General features: G+C 46.2%; 1 protein-coding gene across 7 annotated transcripts in view; it reads left to right on the top strand.

The window, feature by feature from the left end:
- The first annotated feature begins 8,562 nt into the window (after positions 1 to 8,562).
- Positions 8,563 to 24,330, top strand: part of TSNARE1 (t-SNARE domain containing 1) — a 204,077-nt gene continuing 188,309 nt past the window's right edge. For 5 of the 7 annotated variants that reach the window (XM_069957023.1, XM_069957025.1, XM_069957024.1 and 2 more), the window contains exon 1: positions 8,564 to 8,669. The gene's annotated coding sequence lies outside the window, so the exon portion shown is untranslated. Of the gene's footprint in view, positions 8,670 to 24,330 lie in introns of all 7 variants that reach the window. The other 2 variants (XM_069957022.1, XM_069957021.1) reach the window with 1 other exon arrangement.

Genomic DNA, 24,330 nt, shown 5'->3' on the forward strand with positions numbered 1-24,330 from the left:
CTATATAGATTACATACACTATATACTACATAGACTGTACACACACTATATAGATTACATACACTATATACTACATAGACTGTACACACACTATATAGACTACAAACATTATATACTACATAGACTGTACACACACACTATATAGACTATATACTACATAGACTGTATACACACTATATAGATTACATACAGTATATACTACATAGACTGTATACACACTATATAGATTACATACACTATATACTACATAGACTGTACACACACTATATAGACTATATACTACATAGACTGTATACACACTATATAGATTACATACACTATATACTACATAGACTGTATACACACTATATAGATTACATACACTATATACTACATAGACTGTACACACACTATATACAATATATACTACATAGACTGTACACACACACTATATAGACTACATACACTATATACTACATAGACTGTACACACACTATATACACTATATACTACATAGACTGTACACACACTATATAGACTAAATACTACATAGACTGTACACACACTATATAGATTATATACTACATAGACTGTACACACACTATATATATTACATACACTATATACTACATAGACTGTATACACACTATATAGATTACATACACTATATACTACATAGACTGTATACACACTATATAGATTACATACACTATATACTACATAGACTGTACACACACTATATAAATTATATACTACATAGACTGTACACACACTATATAGATTACATACACTATATACTACATAGACTGTACACACACACTATATAGACTACATACACTATATACTACATAGACTGTACACACACTATATACACTATATACTACATAGACTGTACACACACTATATAGATTATATACTACATAGACTGTACACACACTATATAGACTACATACACTATATACTACATAGACTGTACACACACTATATAGATTACATACACTATATACTACATAGACTGTACACACACTATATAGATTACATACACTATATACTACAGTAGACTGTATCACACTATATAGATTATATACACTATTAATACATAGACGGTACCACACACTATAGTAGACCGATATACTACGACATAGACTGTACACACACTATATAGATTACATACACTATATACTACATAGACTGTATACACACTATATAGATTACAAACATTATATACTACATAGACTGTACACACACTATATAGACTACATACACTATATACTACATAGACTGTATACACACTATATAGACTACATACACTATATACTACATAGACTGTACACACACTATATACACTATATACTACATAGACTGTACACACACACTATATAGACTATATACTACATAGACTGTACACACACTATATAGACTATATACTACATAGACTGTATACACACTATATAGATTATATACTACATAGACTGTACACACACTATATAGATTACATACACTATATACTACATAGACTGTACACACACTATATAGATTATATACTACATAGACTGTACACACACTATATAGATTACATACACTATATACTACATAGACTGTATACACACTATATAGATTACATACACTATATACTACATAGACTGTACACACACTATTAGATTACATACACTATTACTACATAGACTGTACACACCCAACACTATATAGAACTAATACACTATATACTACATAGACTGTACACACACTATATACACTATATACTACATAGACTGTACACACACTATATAGATTATATACTACATAGACTGTATACACACTATATAGACTACATACACTATATACTACATAGACTGTACACACACTATATAGATTACATACACTATATACTACATAGACTGTATACACACTATATAGACTACATACACTATATACTACATAGACTGTACACACACACACTATATAGACTATATACTACATAGACTGTACACACACTATATAGATTACATACACTATATACTACATAGACTGTACACACACTATATAGATTACATACACTATATACTACATAGACTGTATACACACTATATAGACTACATACACTATATACTACATAGACTGTATACACACTATATAGACTACATACACTATATACTACATAGACTGTACACACACTATATACACTATATACTACATAGACTGTACACACACTATATACACTATATACTACATAGACTGTACACACACACTATATAGACTATATACTACATAGACTGTACACACACTATATAGACTATATACTACATAGACTGTATACACACTATATAGATTACATACACTATATACTACATAGACTGTACACACACTATATAGACTACAAACATTATATACTACATAGACTGTACACACACTATATAGACTATATACTACATAGACTGTATACACACTATATAGATTACATACACTATATACTACATAGACTGTATACACATTATATAGATTACATACACTATATACTACATAGACTGTACACACACTATATAGATTACATACACTATATACTACATGGACTGTACACACACTATATAGATTACATACACTATATACTACATAGACTGTACACACACTATATAGATTACATACACTATATACTACATAGACTGTACACACACTATATAGATTACATACACTATATACTACATAGACTGTACACACACTATATAGATTACATACACTATATACTACATAGACTGTACACACACTATATAGACTACAAACATTATATACTACATAGACTGTACACACACTATATAGACTATATACTACATAGACTGTATACACACTATATAGATTACATACACTATATACTACATAGACTGTATACACACTATATAGATTACATACACTATATACTACATAGACTGTACACACACTATATACAATATATACTACATAGACTGTACACACACACTATATAGACTACATACACTATATACTACATAGACTGTACACACACTATATACACTATATACTACATAGACTGTACACACACTATATAGACTATATACTACATAGACTGTACACACACTATATAGATTACATACACTATATACTACATAGACTGTACACACACTATATAGATTACATACACTATATACTACATAGACTGTATACACACTATATAGATTACATACACTATATACTACATAGACTGTACACACACTATATACACTATATACTACATATACTGTACACACACACTATATAGATTATATACTACATAGACTGTACACACACACTATATAGACTACATACACTATATACTACATAGACTGTACACACACTATATACACTATATACTACATAGACTGTACACACACTATATAGATTATATACTACATAGACTGTACACACACACTATATAGATTACATACACTATATACTACATAGACTGTACACACACTATATAGATTACATACACTATATACTACATAGACTGTATACACACTATATAGACTACATACACTATATACTACATAGACTGTATACACACTATATAGACTACATACACTATATACTACATAGACTGTACACACACTATATACACTATATACTACATAGACTGTACACACACTATATAGATTACATACACTATATACTACATAGACTGTACACACACACTATATAGACTACATACACTATATACTACATAGACTGTACACACACTATATACACTATATACTACATAGACTGTACACACACTATATAGATTACATACACTATATACTACATAGACTGTACACACACTATATACACTATATACTACATAGACTGTACACACACTATATACACTATATACTACATAGACTGTACACACACTATATAGATTACATACACTATATACTTTATAGACTGTATACACACTATATAGATTACATACACTATATACTACATAGACTGTACACACACTATATAGATTACATACACTATATACTACATAGACTGTACACACACTATATAGATTATATACTACATAGACTGTATACACACTATATAGATTATATACTACATAGACTGTACACACACTATATAGACTACATACACTATATACTACATACACTTTACACACACTATATAGATTATATACTACATAGACTGTACATACACAATATATATACACAGGCTGCAATATACGGACTGGGAGAAAAAGGAGCGCTGCACCTCACACCTATGGCTGACACTAATGCCGCTCGGCTACATTTAAAAACCAACGCCAGGATGTTGGTATATAATTTGATCAAACCATATTGCCCCATGTACCACTTGCCGGTCTTCTGGTTCATATGGGCACCTGAGCCGGCGGGTGGGCCGAATAATGCTCTGGGGGCCAAGGAACGTCCTCAGTTAACCAGCGGAGCTCATTTTCACATTTTTGTACAAATTAATGTGTCAAAAAGAGCGTGACTTATAAGGATCAGAAGAACCGCAGTGGTAAGCGGCAATCGGGAACTGTACCAACCTGCTGATAGTTTCCCCTAAAGTTTACTGTCATGTAAATGTCACTTTTCAGAAATCAATAAGTATCAGTAGTACAAACAATTGTAAGAAATTCTGTAATAGGTTTTAATAAAGCGGCACTATCAGCAGGTTCTGCCGAGAGAACCTGCTGATGTTCCACAGAAGTCCTCTACCTTAGGAGTTGATTGATGTTAGTAACGCTTCTCTGCCCCTCTTTATAAATTTGCTAATTGCCCCTATGTAAATTAGGGGCTGAAGAGCATTTGGGGTGTCGACTTTGTCCCAGAGCACATGCTCTGGAGCACACAGTGGGGGGGGAATAGGTTAAAATGGGGTTAGACGGACAGCTTCCTGGCACGACACATGCGCTGGGAAGAGGCATAGTGGTCAGAATTGTGCGGGGTGAGCTGGACGGGCGGGGGGACAGGGGCAACGGGACAGATGGGGGTGGACTGGGCAGGCCGAGCAAGTGCTCCGGGACAAAGGCGATGCCCCAAATGCTCTTCAGCCCCTAATTTACATAGGGGCAATTAGCGAATTTATATAGAATGCAGAGGGGCAGAGAAGCGTTAGTAACATCAATCAACTCCTAAGGTAGACGACTTCTGTAGGCAGAACCCGCTGATAGTGTCTCTTTAAGCAAAGAGTTTCTTTCTGTACTCAAAAAGCTGTTTTCCTACCGCCCCCCTCTCTCTTCAGAAGAAGCAGGATTTCCGTGTCCATTATGTTCTATGGAGGGTTTGAGTGAGAGTCCGTTCTATTCCGGGGCTGAAGCACTGGAGGAGGGACGGCCCACCCCCAGCGGAAGGAAAACCCCTCCTCTCTGTGATGCGGCTCCATTAGAAACAATGCAATGCCGCCCGTTCCATGCACATGACATACCGATAAGTTTGTTGTTCCCCTACAGCCGCATAACTGACTTGTCACTAGTGCGGGAATTACGGCCATTGTTTCTACAATGTATGTCCATTCTGACGGTCGTACATTGCATAGATTTCAATGGTTAATGGAATTGCAGGCACCACCCATTGCATGTGCTCACAATCCAGGGGCAGACACAAACTGCAAAGGGCCTCTGTGCCAAAAATTTTTTGGTCCCCCTAAACCCATTTGTTTCTCCACCTTTCTGCCTTGAAGGCACACACATGTGTACGCCCGGTTGTGTACATATTTTGGTTGCATCAAATCCAGAAAAATTGTAATAATAAACGATCAAAAAGTTGCATATGCGCAATCCAGGTACCGATAGAAAGAACACATCATGGCGCAAAAAATGACACCTCACTCAGCCCCATAGACCAAAGGATAACAGCGCTATACGCCTGGGAATGGAGCGATTTTAAGGAACATATATTTGTTAACAATGGTTTGAATTTTTTACAGGCCATCAAATACAATAAAAGTTATACATGTTACATATCGTTGTAATCGTAATGACTTGAGGAATATATATAACATGTCAGTTTTTTCCATAGGACACACGGTGTAAAAACGAAGCCCCCCCCCCCCCCCCAAAGAAAAAGAATTGCGGTTTTATTTTTCAATTTCACCATGCATATAATCGTTTTCTGGTTTTGCAGCATATTTTATGGAAAAATTCAGCTTGTCATTGCAAAGTACAATTAGTGACGCAAAAAATAAGTGCTCATGTGGGTCTGTAGGTGTAAAAATGCAAGTGCTATGGCCTTATATACACAAGGAGGAAGAAACGAAAATGCAAAAACGAAAATTAGCCCGGTCCTTAAAGGGTTAATTACTGTGGGGGCGCAGGTGGGAGACATGTACTTTATGTGGCTGCACAGGTGGGAGACATGTACTGTATGTGGCTGCACAGGTGGGAGACATGTACTGTATGTGGCTGCACAGGTGGGAGACATGTACTGTATGTGGCTGCACAGGTGGGAGACATGTCCTGTATGTGGCTGCACAGGTGTGGGATAGATGTACTGCATGTGGCTGCACAGGTGGGATACATGTACTGTATGTGGCTGCACAGGTGGGATACATGTACTGTATGTGTCTACACAGGTGTGGGATAGATGTACTGTATGTGTCTGCACAGGTGGGATACATGTACTGTATGTGGCTGCACAGGTGTGGGATACATGTACTGTATGTGGCTGCACAGGTGTGGGATAGATGTACTTTATGTGGCTGCACAGGTGGGATACATGTACTGTATGTGGCTGCACAGGTGTGGGATAGATGTACTGCATGTGGCTGCACAGGTGGGAGACATGTACTGTATGTGGCTGCACAGGTGGGAGACATGTACTGTATGTGGCTGCACAGGTGGGAGACATGTACTGTATGTGGCTGCACAGGTGGGATACATGTACTGTATGTGGCTGCACAGGTGGGATACATGTACTGTATGTGGCTGCACAGGTGGGATACATGTACTGTATGTGACTGCACAGGTGGGATACATGTACTGTATGTGGCTGCACAGGTGGGATACATGTACTGTATGTGGCTGCACAGGTGGGATACATGTACTGTATGTGGCTGCACAGGTGGGATACATGTACTGTATGTGGCTGCACAGGTGGGATACATGTACTGTAGGTGGCTGCACAGGTGGGATACATGTACTGTAGGTGGCTGCACAGGTGGGATACATGTACTGTATGTGGCTGCACAGGTGGGATACATGTACTGTATGTGGCTGCACAGGTGGAATACATGTACTGTATGTGGCTGCACAGGTGGGATACATGTACTGTATGTGGCTGCACAGGTGGGAGACATGTACTGTATGTGGCTGCCCAGGGGGGAGACATGTACTGTATGTGGCTGCACAGGTGGGAGACATGTACTGTATGTGGCTGCACAGGTAAGATACATGTACTGTATGTGGCTGCACAGGTGGGATACATGTACTGTATGTGGCTGCACAGGGGGGAAACATGTACTGTATGTGGCTGCTTGGGGGGGGGGGGGGAGATGAAAGAGAAAAACAACCATACTGCTGCAGGGGGGAGGTGGGCACGTATATAGGCTAAAAAGGCATAAACTTATAATCAAACATCAGCACCAGAGAGCGGGGTGGGGGCTCTGTGCTTTCTATTACACAGACCACCCTCTGTCTCACAACTTCCAGCAGCCTGACAGACACACTGACAATAATCACTCACTGTCAGAGCTGCTGCTGCTCCTCTTCACAGTCCTGTCCCTGGCGGCCATAACCCTGCAGGATCCCTCCAGCCCCTGCCACCATGTGCTCTCTCCTCCTCCTCACACAAGGTATGCCGGACAGTGGAGTACAGGAGGGGGAGGAGCTGTCAGCAGCAGCAGTGTGCAGGAGGAGAGAGGAGAACCAGCCCCGGCCGGGCACAGCATCCAGTCACTAAGTGGGCCCCACAGGAGCAGGGGGCCCGCACTGTCCGGGTGCTGATACCGCCTGGGGGGCCCACTACAGACCTGTGCCATGCTGAGCTGACACTTTAGAGTCTGAGCCTGGCGGGCCCCTCTATTGGCCTGGGCCCCTGTGCAGCTGAACAGGCTGCACAAGTGATAGGTCCGTCTCTGCCACAATCCAAATAGAATATAATGATGTTCCTGCGGCTGATATGGTGATATCGGCCGCTGGAACATGTAACACAGCGGCCGTTGTTAATACACTGTGTGAACGCAGCCTAAATGAGCTCAGGTAAAAGGAAACCTGAGCTGTGATTGGCTGCTGGGGGCAAAGCAGAGGACACCTCTATCCTCCCAGCTGGCGCCCTCCTCATGGTCTCAGACATCACAGTCAGAGGTCTATGCTGAGGAAATCCTCGGAGCCCTGACACAACCTGTGGGGGAGGCTATACTGTGATGATTTTGAGGATAATCATCTCTTGCCCCTGTCAGGGTGACACAGGCACTACAAGGACCAGGATTCCCTGCAGTCACCTCAGAGCACGTGGTCGTTTAGAGGATTTCCGCTATTTCCATTACACACACTATACCATTCACACACAACACTAACAGCGTCAGATGAAGAAGCCAGAAGTGGGCGGGGCCTGGAGGTCCATTCAAAGCATCGGGGGGCGGAGCCGCCGCAACTTACTACGTGATAGCGTCAAGACGCAGTGTGCGCTATCACGTGACGAGGAACCAGCTGCGCCTCACGTGACCCCGGCTCCGCCCCCTCATCCCGCAGCCCGGTCATCCCGCGCTCCCGCCGCCAGGTAGGGTCACCTCACACGCCCGCTGCGGGGCGGCACTCACTGCGTCCCGTCACCCGGTGCCCCCGGCCCTGTCCTCCCAGGCCTCCCGGAGCTGAGAGCGGAGCCGCAGAGAGCAGGAGGCCGCCTGTGGAGCCGCTCCGGCCTGGAGGCTGGGTGTGCGGTGCGGCCTGGGCGCCGGGCCCTGCGCTGTGTACCTCACCCTGGGGAGGAACTACAAGTCCCAGCATGGAGGCGCCTGTAGTTCCCCTCAGGTGATGGTACGGCCTGTGGCTCCCCCATAGGAGGGAAGGGTGGTCGCGTCCGCGTGAGGTCACGTGATGTGAAGCTGTGGGGAGCCATGTGCTCTGCCCTCCCTGATGGCGGGCTCCCTGGCAGTCTCCTGCAGCCTCAGAAGTCATGTGACCCTCCTCTGCCATTGGCACTGCCATGAAGTCACATGACTCTCATTATTACTGCCATTGGTATAGTCTATAAGTCACATGACCCATTTGTCACTTCAGTCATGTGACCCCCACAGTGGTGCTACCCCATGTGGGCGCTGCCCGGCCCTTGTGTCCTTCCCCATGTTGGCGCTGCCCGTCCCTTGTGTCCTTCCCCATGTTGGCGCTGCCCGTCCCTTGTGTCCTTGCCCATGTGGGTGCTGCCCGTCCCTTGTGTCCTTGCCCATGTGGGTGCTGCCCGTCCCTTGTGTCCTTGCCCATGTGGGTGCTGCCCGTCCCTTGTGTCCTTGCCCATGTGGGTGCTGCCCGTCCCTTGTGTCCTTCCCCATGTTGGCGCTGCCCGGCCCTTGTCTCCTTCCCCATGTTGGCGCTGCCCGGCCCTTGTGTCCTTCCCCATGTTGGCGCTGCCCGGCTCTTGTGTCCTTCCCCATGTTGGCGCTGCCCGGCCCTTGTGTCCTTCCCCATGTTGGCGCTGCCCGGCCCTTGTGTCCTTCCCCATGTGGGCGCTGCCCGGCCCTTGTGTCCTTCCCCATGTGGGCGCTGCCCGGCCCTTGTGTCCTTCCCCATGTGGGCGCTGCCCGGCCCTTGTGTCCTTCCCCATGTTGGCGCTGCCCGGCCCTTGTGTCCTTCCCCATGTTGGCGCTGCCCATCCCTTGTGTCCTTCCCCATGTTGGCGCTGCCCATCCCTTGTGTCCTTCCCCATGTTGGCACGGCCCAGCTCTTGTGTCCTTCCCCATGTGGGCGCTGCCCGGCCCTTGTGTCCTTCCCCATGTTGGCGCTGCCCGTCCCTTGTGTCCTTGCCCATCTGGTCGCTGCCCGTCCCTTGTGTCCTTGCCCATCTGGTCGCTGCCCGTCCCTTGTGTCCTTGCCCATCTGGTCGCTGCCCGTCCCTTGTGTCCTTCCCCATGTGGGCGCTGCCCGGCCCTTGTGTCCTTCCCCATGTGGGCGCTGCCCGGCCCTTGTGTCCTTCCCCATGTTGGTGCTGCCCGGCCCTTGTGTCCTTCCCCATGTTGGCGCTATCCTGTGCTTCTCTCACCTGGTTTATGTAGTTGCCACGGCTCCTATTACTGTGTAGGACAATATGGCAGTGGGTGCATCAGGGCTCCAGACTAAAAAATTTACCTAGGAGCCATTGGCTCCTAACCTGAAAAATTTAGGCGCCAAATAGAATATTTGGTCGCCAACATTTTAAACCATGTAAAATTAATGTTATGTTAAATGGGACTTACTGTGTGCAGAGGCCGCAGCCTCCTCCTCCTCCTTTAGATTCTTTCTTTTCTTAGTTTGAAAACGTTCAACATGGAAACTTGCAACTTGACAACCATATCCAGTCTGACTCAGTACTTCAGCTTCACTTGGCTAGCCTATTAATGAGGCTTACTCTTCTGAACTTGAACTTAAAGGGAACCTGTCGACCCCCGTGCCGGGGTGACAGGCTCCCAACCCCCCTATATTCACCTCATGGCGCCGGGTCCCGCTTCTGAAGATGGTCGGGTCACGGAGATCTCAGCCGCTGCAGCCCGGCGTGCGCTGAGAGATGAGTCCAACGCCCATAGAGAATGACGGGAGAGTCCAGCGCTCCGTCATTCTCTATGAGCGTTGGACTCATCTCTCAGTGTGCGCGCCGGGCTGCAGCGGCTGAGATCTCCGTGACCTGACCACCTCCAGAAGCGGGACCCGGCGCCATGAGGTGAGTATAGGGGGCTCTAACGGGGGGTTGGGAGCCTGTCACCCCGTCACGGGGGGTGACAGGTTCCCTTTAAAAGCTTGCAACAGTCTATACATACTGAGCTAGACTTATGACTGCAGCCATAGTGACCCCCCACAAGATGTGTATATAAATAGATATATCTCTCACCTAGTGACTAATGCAAGTGACCCCCTACAATACAGGCACCTGAGGGGCCCTGATAATAATAATTGTGCATATATCTATCTCCCAGTGTCTGCAGCCAGTTTGCCCTACACTTATAGATGGCCCCCTCCCCTTATAGATGACCCCCTCTACCCCCATTATAGATGCCCCCTCTTCTCCCCCCCATTATAGATACCCCCTCTTCTCCCCCCCATTATAGATACCCCCTCTTCTCCCCCCCATTATAGATACCCCCTCTTCTCCCCCCATTATAGATACCCCCTCTTCTCCCCCCCCATTATAGATACCCCCTCTTCTCCCCCCCATTATAGATACCCCCTCTTCTCCCCCCATTATAGATACCCCCTCACCTTATAGATTCCCCCTCTCCCCCCATTATAGATGCCCCCCTCTTCTCCCCCCCTTATAGATGGCCCCCTCTCCCCCCCCCATTATAGATGCCCCCTCTTCTCCCCCCATTATAGATACCCCCTCACCTTATAGATTCCCCCTCTCCCCCCCCCCATTATAGATGCCCCCTCTTCTCCCCCCCTTATAGATGGCCCCCTCTCCCCCCATTATAGATGCCCCCCTCTCCCCCCATTATAGATGCCCCCCTCTCCCCCCATTATAGATGCCCCCCCTTCTCTTCTACCCCCATTATAGATGCCCCCCCCTTTCCTCTATGCTAAGCAATATTTAAAAAAAAACAAACACACAAACTCACCTGACAACCCGCTCCCCCGGCGATCCTCTTCTTCTTCGGACGCTGTCCCCGGCTGATGCGCGGCTGCCGGGGGTGTCCCGTCCTATCCCCGGCAGCGCGGCGCGTCAGTGAGCTCCTGTACGCCGGGGCTGTGACTTCTGACACAGGAAGCGTCTCTGACGCGCGCTTCCTGTGCCGGAAGTCAGGACGGGACACCCCCGGCAGCTGCGCATCAGCGCATCAGCCGCGCATCTTAAAGAGACAGCGCGCCGCCGCCGGGGCCAGTCGCAAATGGCGCCCAGATTAATAAATCTGGGCGCCATTTGCAAAAAGTCAGTCGCATTGGCGACCATTTTGGTCGCCATCTGGAGCCCTGTGCATGGTGCCAGCCTGCAGTGTCTGACCTGAGTTACATGATACGACCTTTGCCTCCCTCTTTTTTTTTTTTCATTGATCATTTCCTGCAGATGCCAGTTTTGCCTTCAGTTGCTTGAAGTGTTTACTAGGCCGCATGTTGGTGCCCAGTGCCCGTCTATGGCTCGTCGTGTTGCAGAAATAGCCCGCCGGGTAGATCATCAGATGCCATAGAAGAAGAGAATTGTGCTTATTCATCTATCGGGTCAAGGGGCAGAAAAAAAATCAGATCAACTGGTGCCCGAGATTTGTAATTTACTTCTATTTAAAAAAAAAAAAAATCTCCAGTCTTCCAGTACTTACCAGCTGCTGTATGTCCTGAAGGAAGTGGTGTAATCTCCCCAGTCTTACACAGTGCTCTCTGCTGCCACCTCTGTCCATGTCAGGAACTGTCCAGAGCAGGAGAGGTTTTCTATGGGGATTTGCAGCAGAGAGCACTGTGTCAGACTGGAGAGAATACGCCACTTCCTGGAGAACATACAGCAGCTGATAAGTCCAAGTTTTTTATTTAATAAAAGTAAATTATAACTTTCATTAGTTGATTTAAGATACTTTCTCCGAAGTACCCCTATAGGTTGTCGTCTGATGTAACTCCACGGTTGTGTAGGTGGGTGTCTGGCCGGGAGGAGAACGAGGGGACCCCCAGTCTGTGAGCACCTCCACGTGACGACTGAAACCTTATAGAACATTGTATACCTTGTGCTTTAGTTACTCCAGTAATCTGTTGCTGTCCGTGAATGTTTTTGTTTACGTCCAGAGGCGGCCGTCCTGTCCTATGCTTGTGCTCACATGTGACATGTTTCTTATATAAATTTATTGTGAATAGTGTTTTTGTTTTTTTACTGGAAATATATGGATTTCTGGAAGCCCCATTCTGATGCATTGTGGTAGGTGCAGAACTGTGTGTCATCCGTTCAGTGTGAATATACCTCAAGGCTGCAGATCTGCACAGCACAGACTTTCCCTAATGTTTTCCCCAGTGAAGGGTTTGTTATAGTTGTATCAGCTTCATTCATAGTAACAAAAAGCACCAGGCAGGAGAGCTTAGTGACTTGTGTTGTCTAGACTGGATACAATTGTAGCAAACCTGTGGCTACTAGAAGTGTCATGATACCCCCCCTGCTGTAATTCCCCCATTCACTTACTGCAAGCAGAGGTTTTACTGTATACTCAGTATATAACAGAATTGCAGAATCAACATCTAATACTCTACCACAGGGACCACAAACTTCTGCACCAGCTGTTGAAAGACTACAGCTCCCATCATGCCTGGGCAGCCTTAGGGCCCTATTCCACTGGACGATTATCGTTTGCATAATCGTTAACGATTAATGATCTCAAACGACCGCTATTGCGAAAGACCTGAAAACTTTCACTCATTTCCATGGAACGATAATCGTTACTTATGACCGCATTTGCGATCGTTTTTTCTTCGCTATTGCGTTCGTATCTTCTGCGAACGATTTGCGGACGTTTTGCGAACGAGCAACGATAAAAATAGGTCCAGGTCTTAAAAAGCGATCAACGATTTCTCGTTTGGTCGTTAATCGTTAACTGCATTTCAACTGAACGATTATGGTTTAGATTTGAACGATAATCGTCAGGTGGAATAGGGCCCTTAGACTCTATAGAGGTGTCACAGCTCCCATCATGCCTGGGCAGCCTTAGGGGCCTATTCCACGGCCCGATGATCGTTGAGCGAGGGCTGCAGGGACATCGTTACTGATGTCCTTGCAGCATCATACATTACCTGTCCAGGCTTCTTCTCCGCGCTGTCTTCATCCCTGGGTCCCGCGCGCTCTATCTTCAGAATGGCCGGTCTGCTGACAGGCCACACTCAGCCAATCACAGGCCGCGGTGGTCCCGGCCTGTGATTGGCTGAGCGCGCGGGACCCAGGGATGAAGACAGCGCGGAGAAGAAGCCTGGACAGGTAATGTATGATGCTGCAAGGGCTGCTATTCAACCGTAGTGATGCGCGGTGGGGGAACAATGATTTTAGGTCTGGCCCTAAATGAACGATCAGCAGATGACATGATCATCGGCTGATCGTTCTCTCTATTTCACCGAATGACAAATGGGGCCGATCCGGCCGATTATCGTTACTGTGGAATAGGGCCCTTAGACTCTATAGAGGTGTCACAGCTCCCATAATGCCCTTGAACTCTACAAAACAGTGTTTGAGATTGTCCCTTGGGCCACATTCACATGCCTGTAGGTCTCTGTGCTTCACATACAACTACTTTGGCATAGAGATCCGTGCGCAAATCCCAGTCTGCATTACAACATGTGTTGTTTTTGTGGCACAGATCGCGCCCCAGTACTCGCATACGGTTATTGAACGGGGCCATTAAAAAACCTTGGTCCTATGTCCTGTCTGCTATTTGTCTTCTGAACCTGTGGAGATGCACAGGAGCTGTAGACACAGAGCGGCAGGACAGGCTCCATCCAGACTATCTGCACAGTTTCATTCATATTTGATAAATCAGTGGAGCGATATTGTGCAGTGTGGCCGACTTTTCATAGCTTTGCAGGAATCGTTTTATATGACACATGGTCTCCGGCTTCCTGTGAATCCTCCTGTGGTCGACTCTTCAGTTCTAGTAACGTGCAGAGTTTCACATCCTGTTTCTTTTACTATTATTTTATATAAAGGTCTTAGGGGGAAGACTTATCAAACTGGTGGAAAAGTAGTTTGTCTTAGTTGCCACTAGCAACCAATCAGATTCCACCTTTCATTTTCTGAAGGACCTGTGATGAATGAAAAGTGGAATCTGATTGGTTACTAGGGGCAACTAAGGGTTCATTTACACAGATTATCTGACAGATTATTTGCCAAAGATTTGAAGCCAAAGCCAGAAACAGACTATAAACAGAGATCAGGTCAAAAAGGAAGGCCTGAGATTTTTCCACTTTTCAAATCCATTCCTGGCTTTGGCTTCAAATCTTTGGCAGATAACACAGGTCAACAGCATTTTTGGGGCCAAAGATATTTCAACGAATTTAGGGTAACTTTGGGGTGCTGATTCTGAATATGTCATCAGTTTTGCCAGATTGGCTCAAGTTTTTGAGAATTTTCGTGAAATGTGTAAAAAAAAAAAAAGACGTAATTTGCTACACGCGCATTAACTTTATTGCTATTGTCATGAATACAATAAATTTTACAAAGTAAATGTTGATTTTAGTTTATTTTAACTAGTTTTAGAAAGTAATCTTCAAAAATGAACAACACATGAAAAAAAAACTTGAGCCAATCTGGCAAAACTGATAGCATATTCAGAATCAGCACCCCAAAAATACCCCAAAATCATTAAAATATTTTGGACACCAGTAAATTTTTTTTTTTTTTTGACCTGTGTAATCTTTCTGTGTAAATGGACCCTAAGACCATTCTATTTTACACCAGTTTGATAAATCTCCACCTTAGACTTGACTTTTCTGCTTATTTCGGGTCAAATGTGCCAAATAAGTGTATGTGGATTCCTCCAACTAGTTTTCTATATACTTATCCTGTACTGATCCTGAGTTATATCCTGTATTATACTCCAGAGCTGCACTCACTATTCTGTAAGCAGCTACTTTTCCCATTTACTATCACATGCACAGGTCTTGAATACTGTGATGAATTGAATCACATTATATAGAAAAGTAATAGTATTCAGCTGTGTAAAACTGAGGAAAATTCATCATTGTCACCCGGGGCGCCATCTCCTCTGCAGGGGTCCAGGATAATTACTGTAGTGGAAACTTCATTTATTTTCATACTTTCCCTTTAAGAGCCTCAGTCGCGGTCCGTCCAGTTTGTTGGGGGTTAAGTTGAGAGGCCACGGTCTGGACGGCTGCAGTTCTGAGAAGCAGCGATAATTGCGTTACGCGGCGGATGACGGGATTGGCTGCAGGCAGAACACCAAGAAAATCGAATATCAGCGCGTTAGAGAGCGGCGGTATCAGCGGTGATAAGACGGGTAAAGTGATGAGGTCATCCCTCCCTGCATGCTGGAAATGGAGTTATTACTGGAGAGAAGTGTTACCTGCTCCCCCCGCTCGGCCCATTACCACTCTATAAACCACTCATTATGCCCGCTCCTCATTTCACACGGTAACGTAACGTCTGCGGTCAGCGCATTAACCCCTGCACCACCTCACAGCCCTTAGTCTTGCTGTACTGTACCTCAGATTCTGTCTCATATTAGTTGTCTTTCCGGGAAAGCCAGGCTGAATAGGCAGTGTAGAGCAGGAGTATCAAACATGGATCCCTCCAGCTGTTGCAAAACTACAATTCCCATCATGCCTGGACACCCAAAACATAAGAATTGTAGTTTTGCAACAGCTGGAGGGTTGCAATTTTGGCACCCCTGCTGTAGTGTTCATTCTTGGCTATAAAGGGGTATTCCTTATGTGAAGAAGTTACCCCCTGTCCACAGCATAAGGTATAACAAGCTGATCTGTGTGGGTTTCCCCAAGAGTATTCCTATTCCATTAAGTGGCATCCATGTCCTATAGGCGGGGTATGCCATTACCCTCTGATCTGACCCCCGGGAATCCCACCAAGCTTAATCATTACCGCGGGCCCCTCAGCCTTTCCTTGCACTATGGAATGGTCTATAGATCCTTGCACAGGCCAGAGGAATAAAAAGGGATCATTTTGCTGTAGCTTCTTTTTCCTGACTGGTCTGACCCTCCATGATCATCTTACCATGACTGTATTAGATGGGAATAATAGTCTATTTTGCTCTGGTATGACTCCAGTGCAGGGGGTGGTGATAGTCTATGTCGCTCTCATTGATCTGATTTGACTCCGAGGGCTGTGGAGTCGGAGCTAGCTTTGGCTGGAGTCGGAAAAAAATGTACCGACTCCAGCTTTAAAAAAATCTTTAAAAAATGTAGAATTAAATTTTGATATGAATTCTACAAGTTTTGCTCATGAATATGTATTATGAGTGACATTCTAATAGGACACTGGTCCTATTACATAAGGGTGGTCATGGAATATATCAGTAATAGGACACTGGCCCTATTAGATAAGGGTGGTCATGGAATATATCAGTAATAGGACACTGGCCCTATTACATAAGGGTGGTCATGGAATATATCAGTAATAGGACACTGGCCCTATTAGATAAGGGTGGTCAGGGAATATATCAGTAATAGGACACTGGCCCTATTCCATAAGGGTGGTCGGGGAATATATCAGTAATAGGACACTGGCCCTATTAGATAAGGGTGGTCAGGGAATATATCAGTAATAGGACACTGGCCCTATTACATAAGGGTGGTCGGGGAATATATCAGTAATAGGACACTGGCCCTATTAGATAAGGGTGGTCGGGGAATATATCAGTAATAGGACACTGGGCCTATTACATAAGGGTGGTCGGGGAATATATCAGTAATAGGACACTGGCCCTATTAGATAAGGGTGGTCAGGGAATATATCAGTAATAGGACACTGGCCCTATTACATAAGGGTGGTCGGGGAATATATCAGTAATAGGACACTGGTCCTATTACATAAGGGTGGTCATGGAATATATCAGTAATAGGACACTGGCCCTATTAGATAAGGGTGGTCAGGGGGAATATATCAGTAATAGGACACTGGCCCTATTACATAAGGGTGGTCATGGAATATATCAGTAATAGGACACTGGCCCTATTAGATAAGGGTGGTCATGGAATATATCAGTAATAGGACACTGGCCCTATTAGATAAGGGTGGTCAGGGAATATATCAGTAATAGGACACTGGCCCTATTACATAAGGGTGGTCGGGGAATATATCAGTAATAGGACACTGGTCCTATTACATAAGGGTGGTCAGGGAATATATCAGTAATAGGACACTGGCCCTATTACATAAGGTTGGTCGGGAATATATCAGTAATAGGACACTGGCCCTATTACATAAGGGTGGTCGGGGAATATATATCAGTAATAGGACACTGGCCCTATTAGATAAGGGTGGTCGGGGAATATATCAGTAATAGGACACTGGCCCTATTACATAAGGGTGGTCGGGGAAAAGTTGTGGGTCACTATTTGGCAGTTTGTTTCTAAGCTGGAAGAGTCCATTGTGTGTGGGGAGATCTGTGCTGGTCTCTTCCTGGATGCTGGATGACTATTTGAGCAGCAGTGTAATATGAAGGTATCCTGTGTAATATAGAGGAGGAGTAGACTTAAGTAGTGTAGCTGTAACCTCTGTCCTCAGTGTGGTGTTTTCTCTCTGGGAAAAGATTGTTTGTTTTTCTTCAGTGTTCTATGGCTGCAGCTGTGTGTGTGTGCTATGGCTGCAGTAGGTTGTGTGTGTGCTATGGCTTCAGCAGGCTGTGTGTGTGTGTGTGTGTGTGCTATGGCTGCAGCAGGCTGTGTGTGTGTGTGTGCTATGGCTGCAGCAGGCTGTGTATGTGTGCTATGGCTGCAGCAGGCTGTGTGTGTGTGCTATTGCGTGCCCCCACAGTGACCTATATCACTATGTGTGACCCCCTGCATATCACTATGGCTGACCTCTATACTATAGGGATCTGGCATTGTTAGCAGTGTTTCTGTGTGTATGGTGAATATTTAGTTAGAAACATTTGTCAACAGGAAAAGACCACCTGCTCCATCTAGTCTAGTTGTAGTAGTTCAGAGTCTAGAGTAGTTCAGGACATGGAGGCTGGAGACTGGCTGCATCCACTGCACACACAGGAGAATCTGCTTTATATGTTTCCTTATTCCCTCAGAAATCATGTAGGACATTAGGGAGAAGCTGCTGAGCCAGTGTGATAAATAACTCCCCTGGTGTATGACCGGCCATTTATGAAGGAGCAGGAGTCGGGAGTCGCAGTCGATCCTGATAAAATTCAGGAGTCGGAGCTTCGGCTTACCGGCTCCACACCCCTGTTGACTCCAGTGCAGGGGTATGGTCAGTCTATATCGCTGTCATTGATCCGGTGTGACTCCAGTGCAAGGGGGTGGTCAGTCTATGTCGCTGTCATTGATTCGATGTGAGTCCAGTGCAGGGGGCTGGTGACAGTCTAGGTCGTGCTCATTGATCTGGTGGACTCCAGTGCAGGGGGCTGGTGACAGTCTAGGTCGTGCTCATTGATCTGGTGGACTCCAGTGCAGGGGGCTGGTGACAGTCTAGGTCGTGCTTATTGATCTGGTGGACTCCAGTGCAGGGGGCTGGTGACAGTCTAGGTCGTGCTCATTGATCTGGTGGACTCCAGTGCAGGGGGCTGGTGACAGTCTAGGTCGTGCTCATTGATCTGGTGGACTCCAGTGCAGGGGGCTGGTGACAGTCTAGGTCGTGCTCATTGATCTGGTGGACTCCAGTGCAGGGGGGTGGTGACAGTCTAGGTCGTGCTCATTGATCTGGTGGACTCCAGTGCAGGGGGGTGGTGATGGTCTATGTCGCTCTCGTTGATCCGGTGTCTCCCTGGTGCAGGGGGGTGGTGGCAGGTGGCAGTCTTAGTTTTCCTGTTGGTTGTGTCTGTGCTCAGTGCAGCATGATCCTCTCACCTTCTGTTTCCTAAACTTCATTTTTGTCTGCAACAATTTGTTCCATAGCAAAAGCAAAGCTGTAAAAAGTGCTGCTCTGATATTGGCTCCTGGTGCTATCAACCTCCCCGCACACCATAACATCGGCCCTATCACTAATCTCATGGGATTATTGGGATCTATCGTTGGTTCATGGCTATGCAGTGTAGACAACCCTCAGACCCTCAGCTGTGAGAAGCATTAGGGTATATGCACACTATGGAAGTCATGCGGATAACTTCCAGTGGATTCCGTTGCTTGCACCCCACCCCCTTCCCTCTTGAAGTTCCGCTGCTCCCATAGTCTCCATTCTATGCTCAAGCAGATTCCACTGTGTTGCCAATGAATTGACATGACAGTTCGTTGGGGGGATGGTGGAACCTGCCTGTGCATAGAATGGAGCGTTTGGGACTGGGGGAACTTCAAGCAGGAAGGGGTGCAAGCAACGGAATCCACTGAAAGTTATCCGTGTGTTTTCCGTAGTGTGCATATACCCTAAGGGCTGGACGTGGATAAGAACGCTCCTATTCACTAACATTACTCTGCGATCTTGGACAGGACGCAACATCGAGGCAGAAAGCATATTAGAATGTTTATAAACTTTCCAGCTTCCGCACAATAGATGCACGTTTGTCACTTTTCAGCTTGTGATGTAATAGGGAGTAACACGTTGTAAAGCTGGAGGCAGATGACACAGGATCCACCACTGACAGTAAGTGAGGAGGACAGCTCAGCTTCCCCCTGCACAGAGCATGCCCACAACAGTCCCCCTTTAGAAATCTGTTAGTTGTTCTTTCTTGGGTCTCTTGTGGCTTCTGTAAAGTAAATCTATAACTGCTGTTCAAAATGGCTTTCCCGATAGTAGGTAAATAGGTTTCCATCCACTGTGACCTTGTAGTATGGTATCTATATACCCCTGACCATATGTACTAGCATCTCTGTCCATGTGAGGAACTGTCTAGAGCAGGAGAGGTTTTCTATGGGGATTTGCTACTGCTTTGGACAGTTCCTGACATGGACAGAGGTGGCAGCAGAGAGCACTGTGTCAGACTGGAAAGAATACACCATTTCCTGCAGGACATACAGCAGCTGATAAGTACTGGATATTTTTAAATAGAGGTGATATAGAAATCTATATAACTTTCTGAAACCAGTTGATTTGAAAGTGAGAACTTTTTGCTGGAGTTCCTCTTTAATATGCAGAGTCTCAGTGCTGTGTATGTAGGCCAGGCCTTCCCATTATATAACCACTTCTTCTCTCTTTGCGTGTCCTCGCTCTTCCTGATGGATGGAGACGGTCAGTCACTGTCTCCTGAATACCAATAGTTGTAAATATTCCATCTTTTTAATCCTTTCACTCCAGTTTCCTTGAAGGAGAATGTGCTTATGTCCTCACTAATGATATTCCACTTGTACAGAGATCATACGTGAATGCGTCGCTAGCCGATCCGCTCCGTGCCGAGTGTCCACTTATACGTCTTCCATTTACTTAGACTTTTTCCAGCGATAGAAGCGTCCCCATCTGCGTATGAAGCATTCTTCTCCGGGGCTGACTCCTACACCAAGACGACAGCTGAGCAGATTAACTATTGCAGGATTTATCATCCCCGACCCCTTGTACCGTGCGCTCCCCTGTGGTTCACCACATGGCCTGAACCTAATCCAAATATAGGGGCAGAGCTACTAAATCTGTAAGTCTTACACTGTGTAAACATAGACCGGACCTGCTGAGAATGCGCCAGGTTTATCACAGGGGCTCGGAAATATGATGTTGCTGCCAAACTTTCCGCAGCCTATTACAGTGGTACCTTGGTTTAAGAGTAACTTGGTTTAAGAGCGTTTTGGTTTAAGAGCTCACAGTTTTTCAAAATTGTGACTTGGTTTAAGAGCATTGCTTTGGTTTAAGAGCTCACAGTTTTTCAAAATTGTAACTTGGTTTAAGAGCATTGCTTTGGTTTAAGAGCTCCCTGTACTGGGTGGGAGCGCAAGTGGGGGAGGGGCATGGTCTGCATAGCGGGGTCTACAGTAGTGATGCACGATGCACCGAAATATCGATACTACTATTGATATTTTGGGCAGAAAAACCGTTCGGTACCAGGATTTTCTGGTATCGATACTTTATGTTAAACTGCCTAATAACGCAGCTTAACATAAGGTATAGCGCAGAGAACACGGCCGGCGGCTATCTGAGCGCCGGCCATGTTCTCTGTGTGCCACCCCCTGCCCCCACCTGTCACTTCCTCGGCCCGCTCGTACTCCGCTCCCGGCGGCGCCAAATTTAAATAGCCGGCACATAGCGATCGCTTGTGTCGGCTATTTTACAGGGTAGATGCCGCTGTCACACCTGACGGCGGCATTTAACCCCTCCTGAGCCGCTCCATATGCAGCAGGAGTCTTCTGCATATGGAGCGGCCGCCACTGCTAATGACTGCTGGCCGCGACCTCGCGGGCGGCAGTCATTTAACTATTCCCCCCCCACACTCAGGACCCGCTGCTGCAGCCGGGTCCCCCGTACACGCCAGTTCCCGCTGTTGCGGTCCCTCGCAGTGTCACACCCTCCAGTGTCCACAATACTGCGCCCCCCCCTTTCCTTTGGGCCGTCCGGTACAGTGGCACAGCAACTCCCAGCATACCTTCTTGTGGGGAGTTGTTTAACACAAGGAGGTATGCTGGGAGTTGTTGTGTCAGGAGGCTGCTAATGCACTACAACTTCCAGAAACACACCACCTTGTGCACTACAACTCCCAGCATACCTCCTTGGGCACAAAGAGGTATGCTGGGGGTTGTAGTGCACAAGGAGGTATGCTGCTGGGAGTTGTAGTGCATTAGCAGCCTCCTGACACAACTCCCAGCATACCTCTGTCCACTACAACTCCCAGCATACCTTCTTGTGGGGAGTTGCAGTGCACAAGGAGGTATGCTGCTGGGAGTTGTTGTGTCAGGAGGCTGCTAATGCACTACAACTCCCAGAAGCATACCTCCTTGTGCACTACAACCCCCAGCATATCTCTTTGTGCACAATGAGGTATGCTTGGGGTTGTAGTGCACAAGAAGTTGTGCTGCTGGAAGTTGTGTCAGGAGGTTGCTGCTGTACAACTGCCACTCCCAGCATACCTCCTTGTGCATTACAACCCTCAACATACCTCATTATGCACTACAACTCCCAGCATACCTTCTTGTGCACTACAACTCCCAGCACACCTTCTTGTGGGGAGTTGTACACAAGGAGGTATGCTGGAGATTTGTAGTGCACAAGGAGGTATGCTGGAGATTTGTAGTGCACAAGGAGGTATGCTGGAGATTTGTAGTGCACAAGGAGGTATGCTGGAGATTTGTAGTGCACAAGGAGGTATGCTGGAGATTTGTAGTGCACAAGGACAGGGCTCCAGACTAAAAAATTTACCTGGGAGCCATTGGCTCCTAACCTGAAAAATTTAGGCGCCAAATAGAATATTTGGTCGCCAACATTTTAAACCATGTAAAATTAATGTTATGTTAAATGGGACTTACTGTGTGCAGAGGCCACGGCAGCCTCCTCCTCCTTTAGATCCTTTCTTTTCTTAGTTTGAAAATGTTCAACATGGAAACTTGCAACTTGACAACCATATCCAGTCTGACTCAGTACTTCAGCTTCACTTGGCTAGCCTATTAATGAGGGTTACTCTTCTGAACTTGAACTTAAAGGGAACCTGTCACCCCCGGTGACGGGGTGACAGGCTCCCAAACCCCCCGTTAGAACCCCCTATACTCACCTCATCGCGCCGGGTCCCGCTTCTGAAGATGGTCGGGTCACGGAGATCTCAGCCACTGCAGCCCGGCGTGCGCTGAGAGATGAGTCCAACGCTCATAGAGAATGACGGGAGAGTCCAGCGCTCCCTCATTCTCTATGGGTGTTGGACTCATCTCTCAGTGTGCGCGCCGGGCTGCAGCGGCTGAGATCTCCGTGACCCGACCATCTTCAGAAGCGGGACCCGGCGCGATGAGGTGAGTATAGGGGGTTCTAACGGGGGGTTGGGAGCCTGTCACCCCGTCACCGGGGGTGACAGGTTCCCTTTAAAAGCTTGCAACAGTCTATACATACTGAGCCAGACTTATGACTGCAGCCATAGTGACCCCCCACAAGATGTGTATATAGATAGATATATCTCTCACCTAGTGACTAATGCAAGTGACCCCCTACAATACAGGCACCTGAGGGGCCCTGATAATAATAATTGTGCATATATCTATCTCCCAGTGTCTGCAGCCAGTTTGCCCTACACTTATAGATGGCCCCCTCCCATTATAGATCACCCCCTCCTTTTATAGATGACCCCCTCCTCCCCCCCATTATAGATGCCCCCTCTCCCCCCCATTATAGATGCCCCCTCTTCTCCCCCCCTTATAGATACCCCCTCCCCTTATAGATGGCCCCCTCCTCCCCCCATTATAGATGACCCCCTCCTCCCCCCATTATAGATGCCCCCTCCTCCCCCCATTATAGATGCCCCCTCCTCCCCCCATTATAGATGGCCCCTCTTCTCCCCCCATTATAGATGGCCCCCCTTCTCTTCCCCCCATTATAGATGGCACCCTCTTCTCCCCCCATTATAGATGCCCCCCCCTTCTCTTCCCCCCCCATTATAGATGGCACTCTCTTCTCCCCCCATTATAGATGGCCCCTCTTCTCCCCCCATTATAGATGGCACTCTCTTCTCCCCCCATTATAGATGGCCCCTCTTCTCCCCCCA

Source organism: Dendropsophus ebraccatus, chromosome 2, assembly GCF_027789765.1.
Source record: "Dendropsophus ebraccatus isolate aDenEbr1 chromosome 2, aDenEbr1.pat, whole genome shotgun sequence".
Lineage (NCBI taxonomy): Eukaryota > Metazoa > Chordata > Amphibia > Anura > Hylidae > Dendropsophus > Dendropsophus ebraccatus.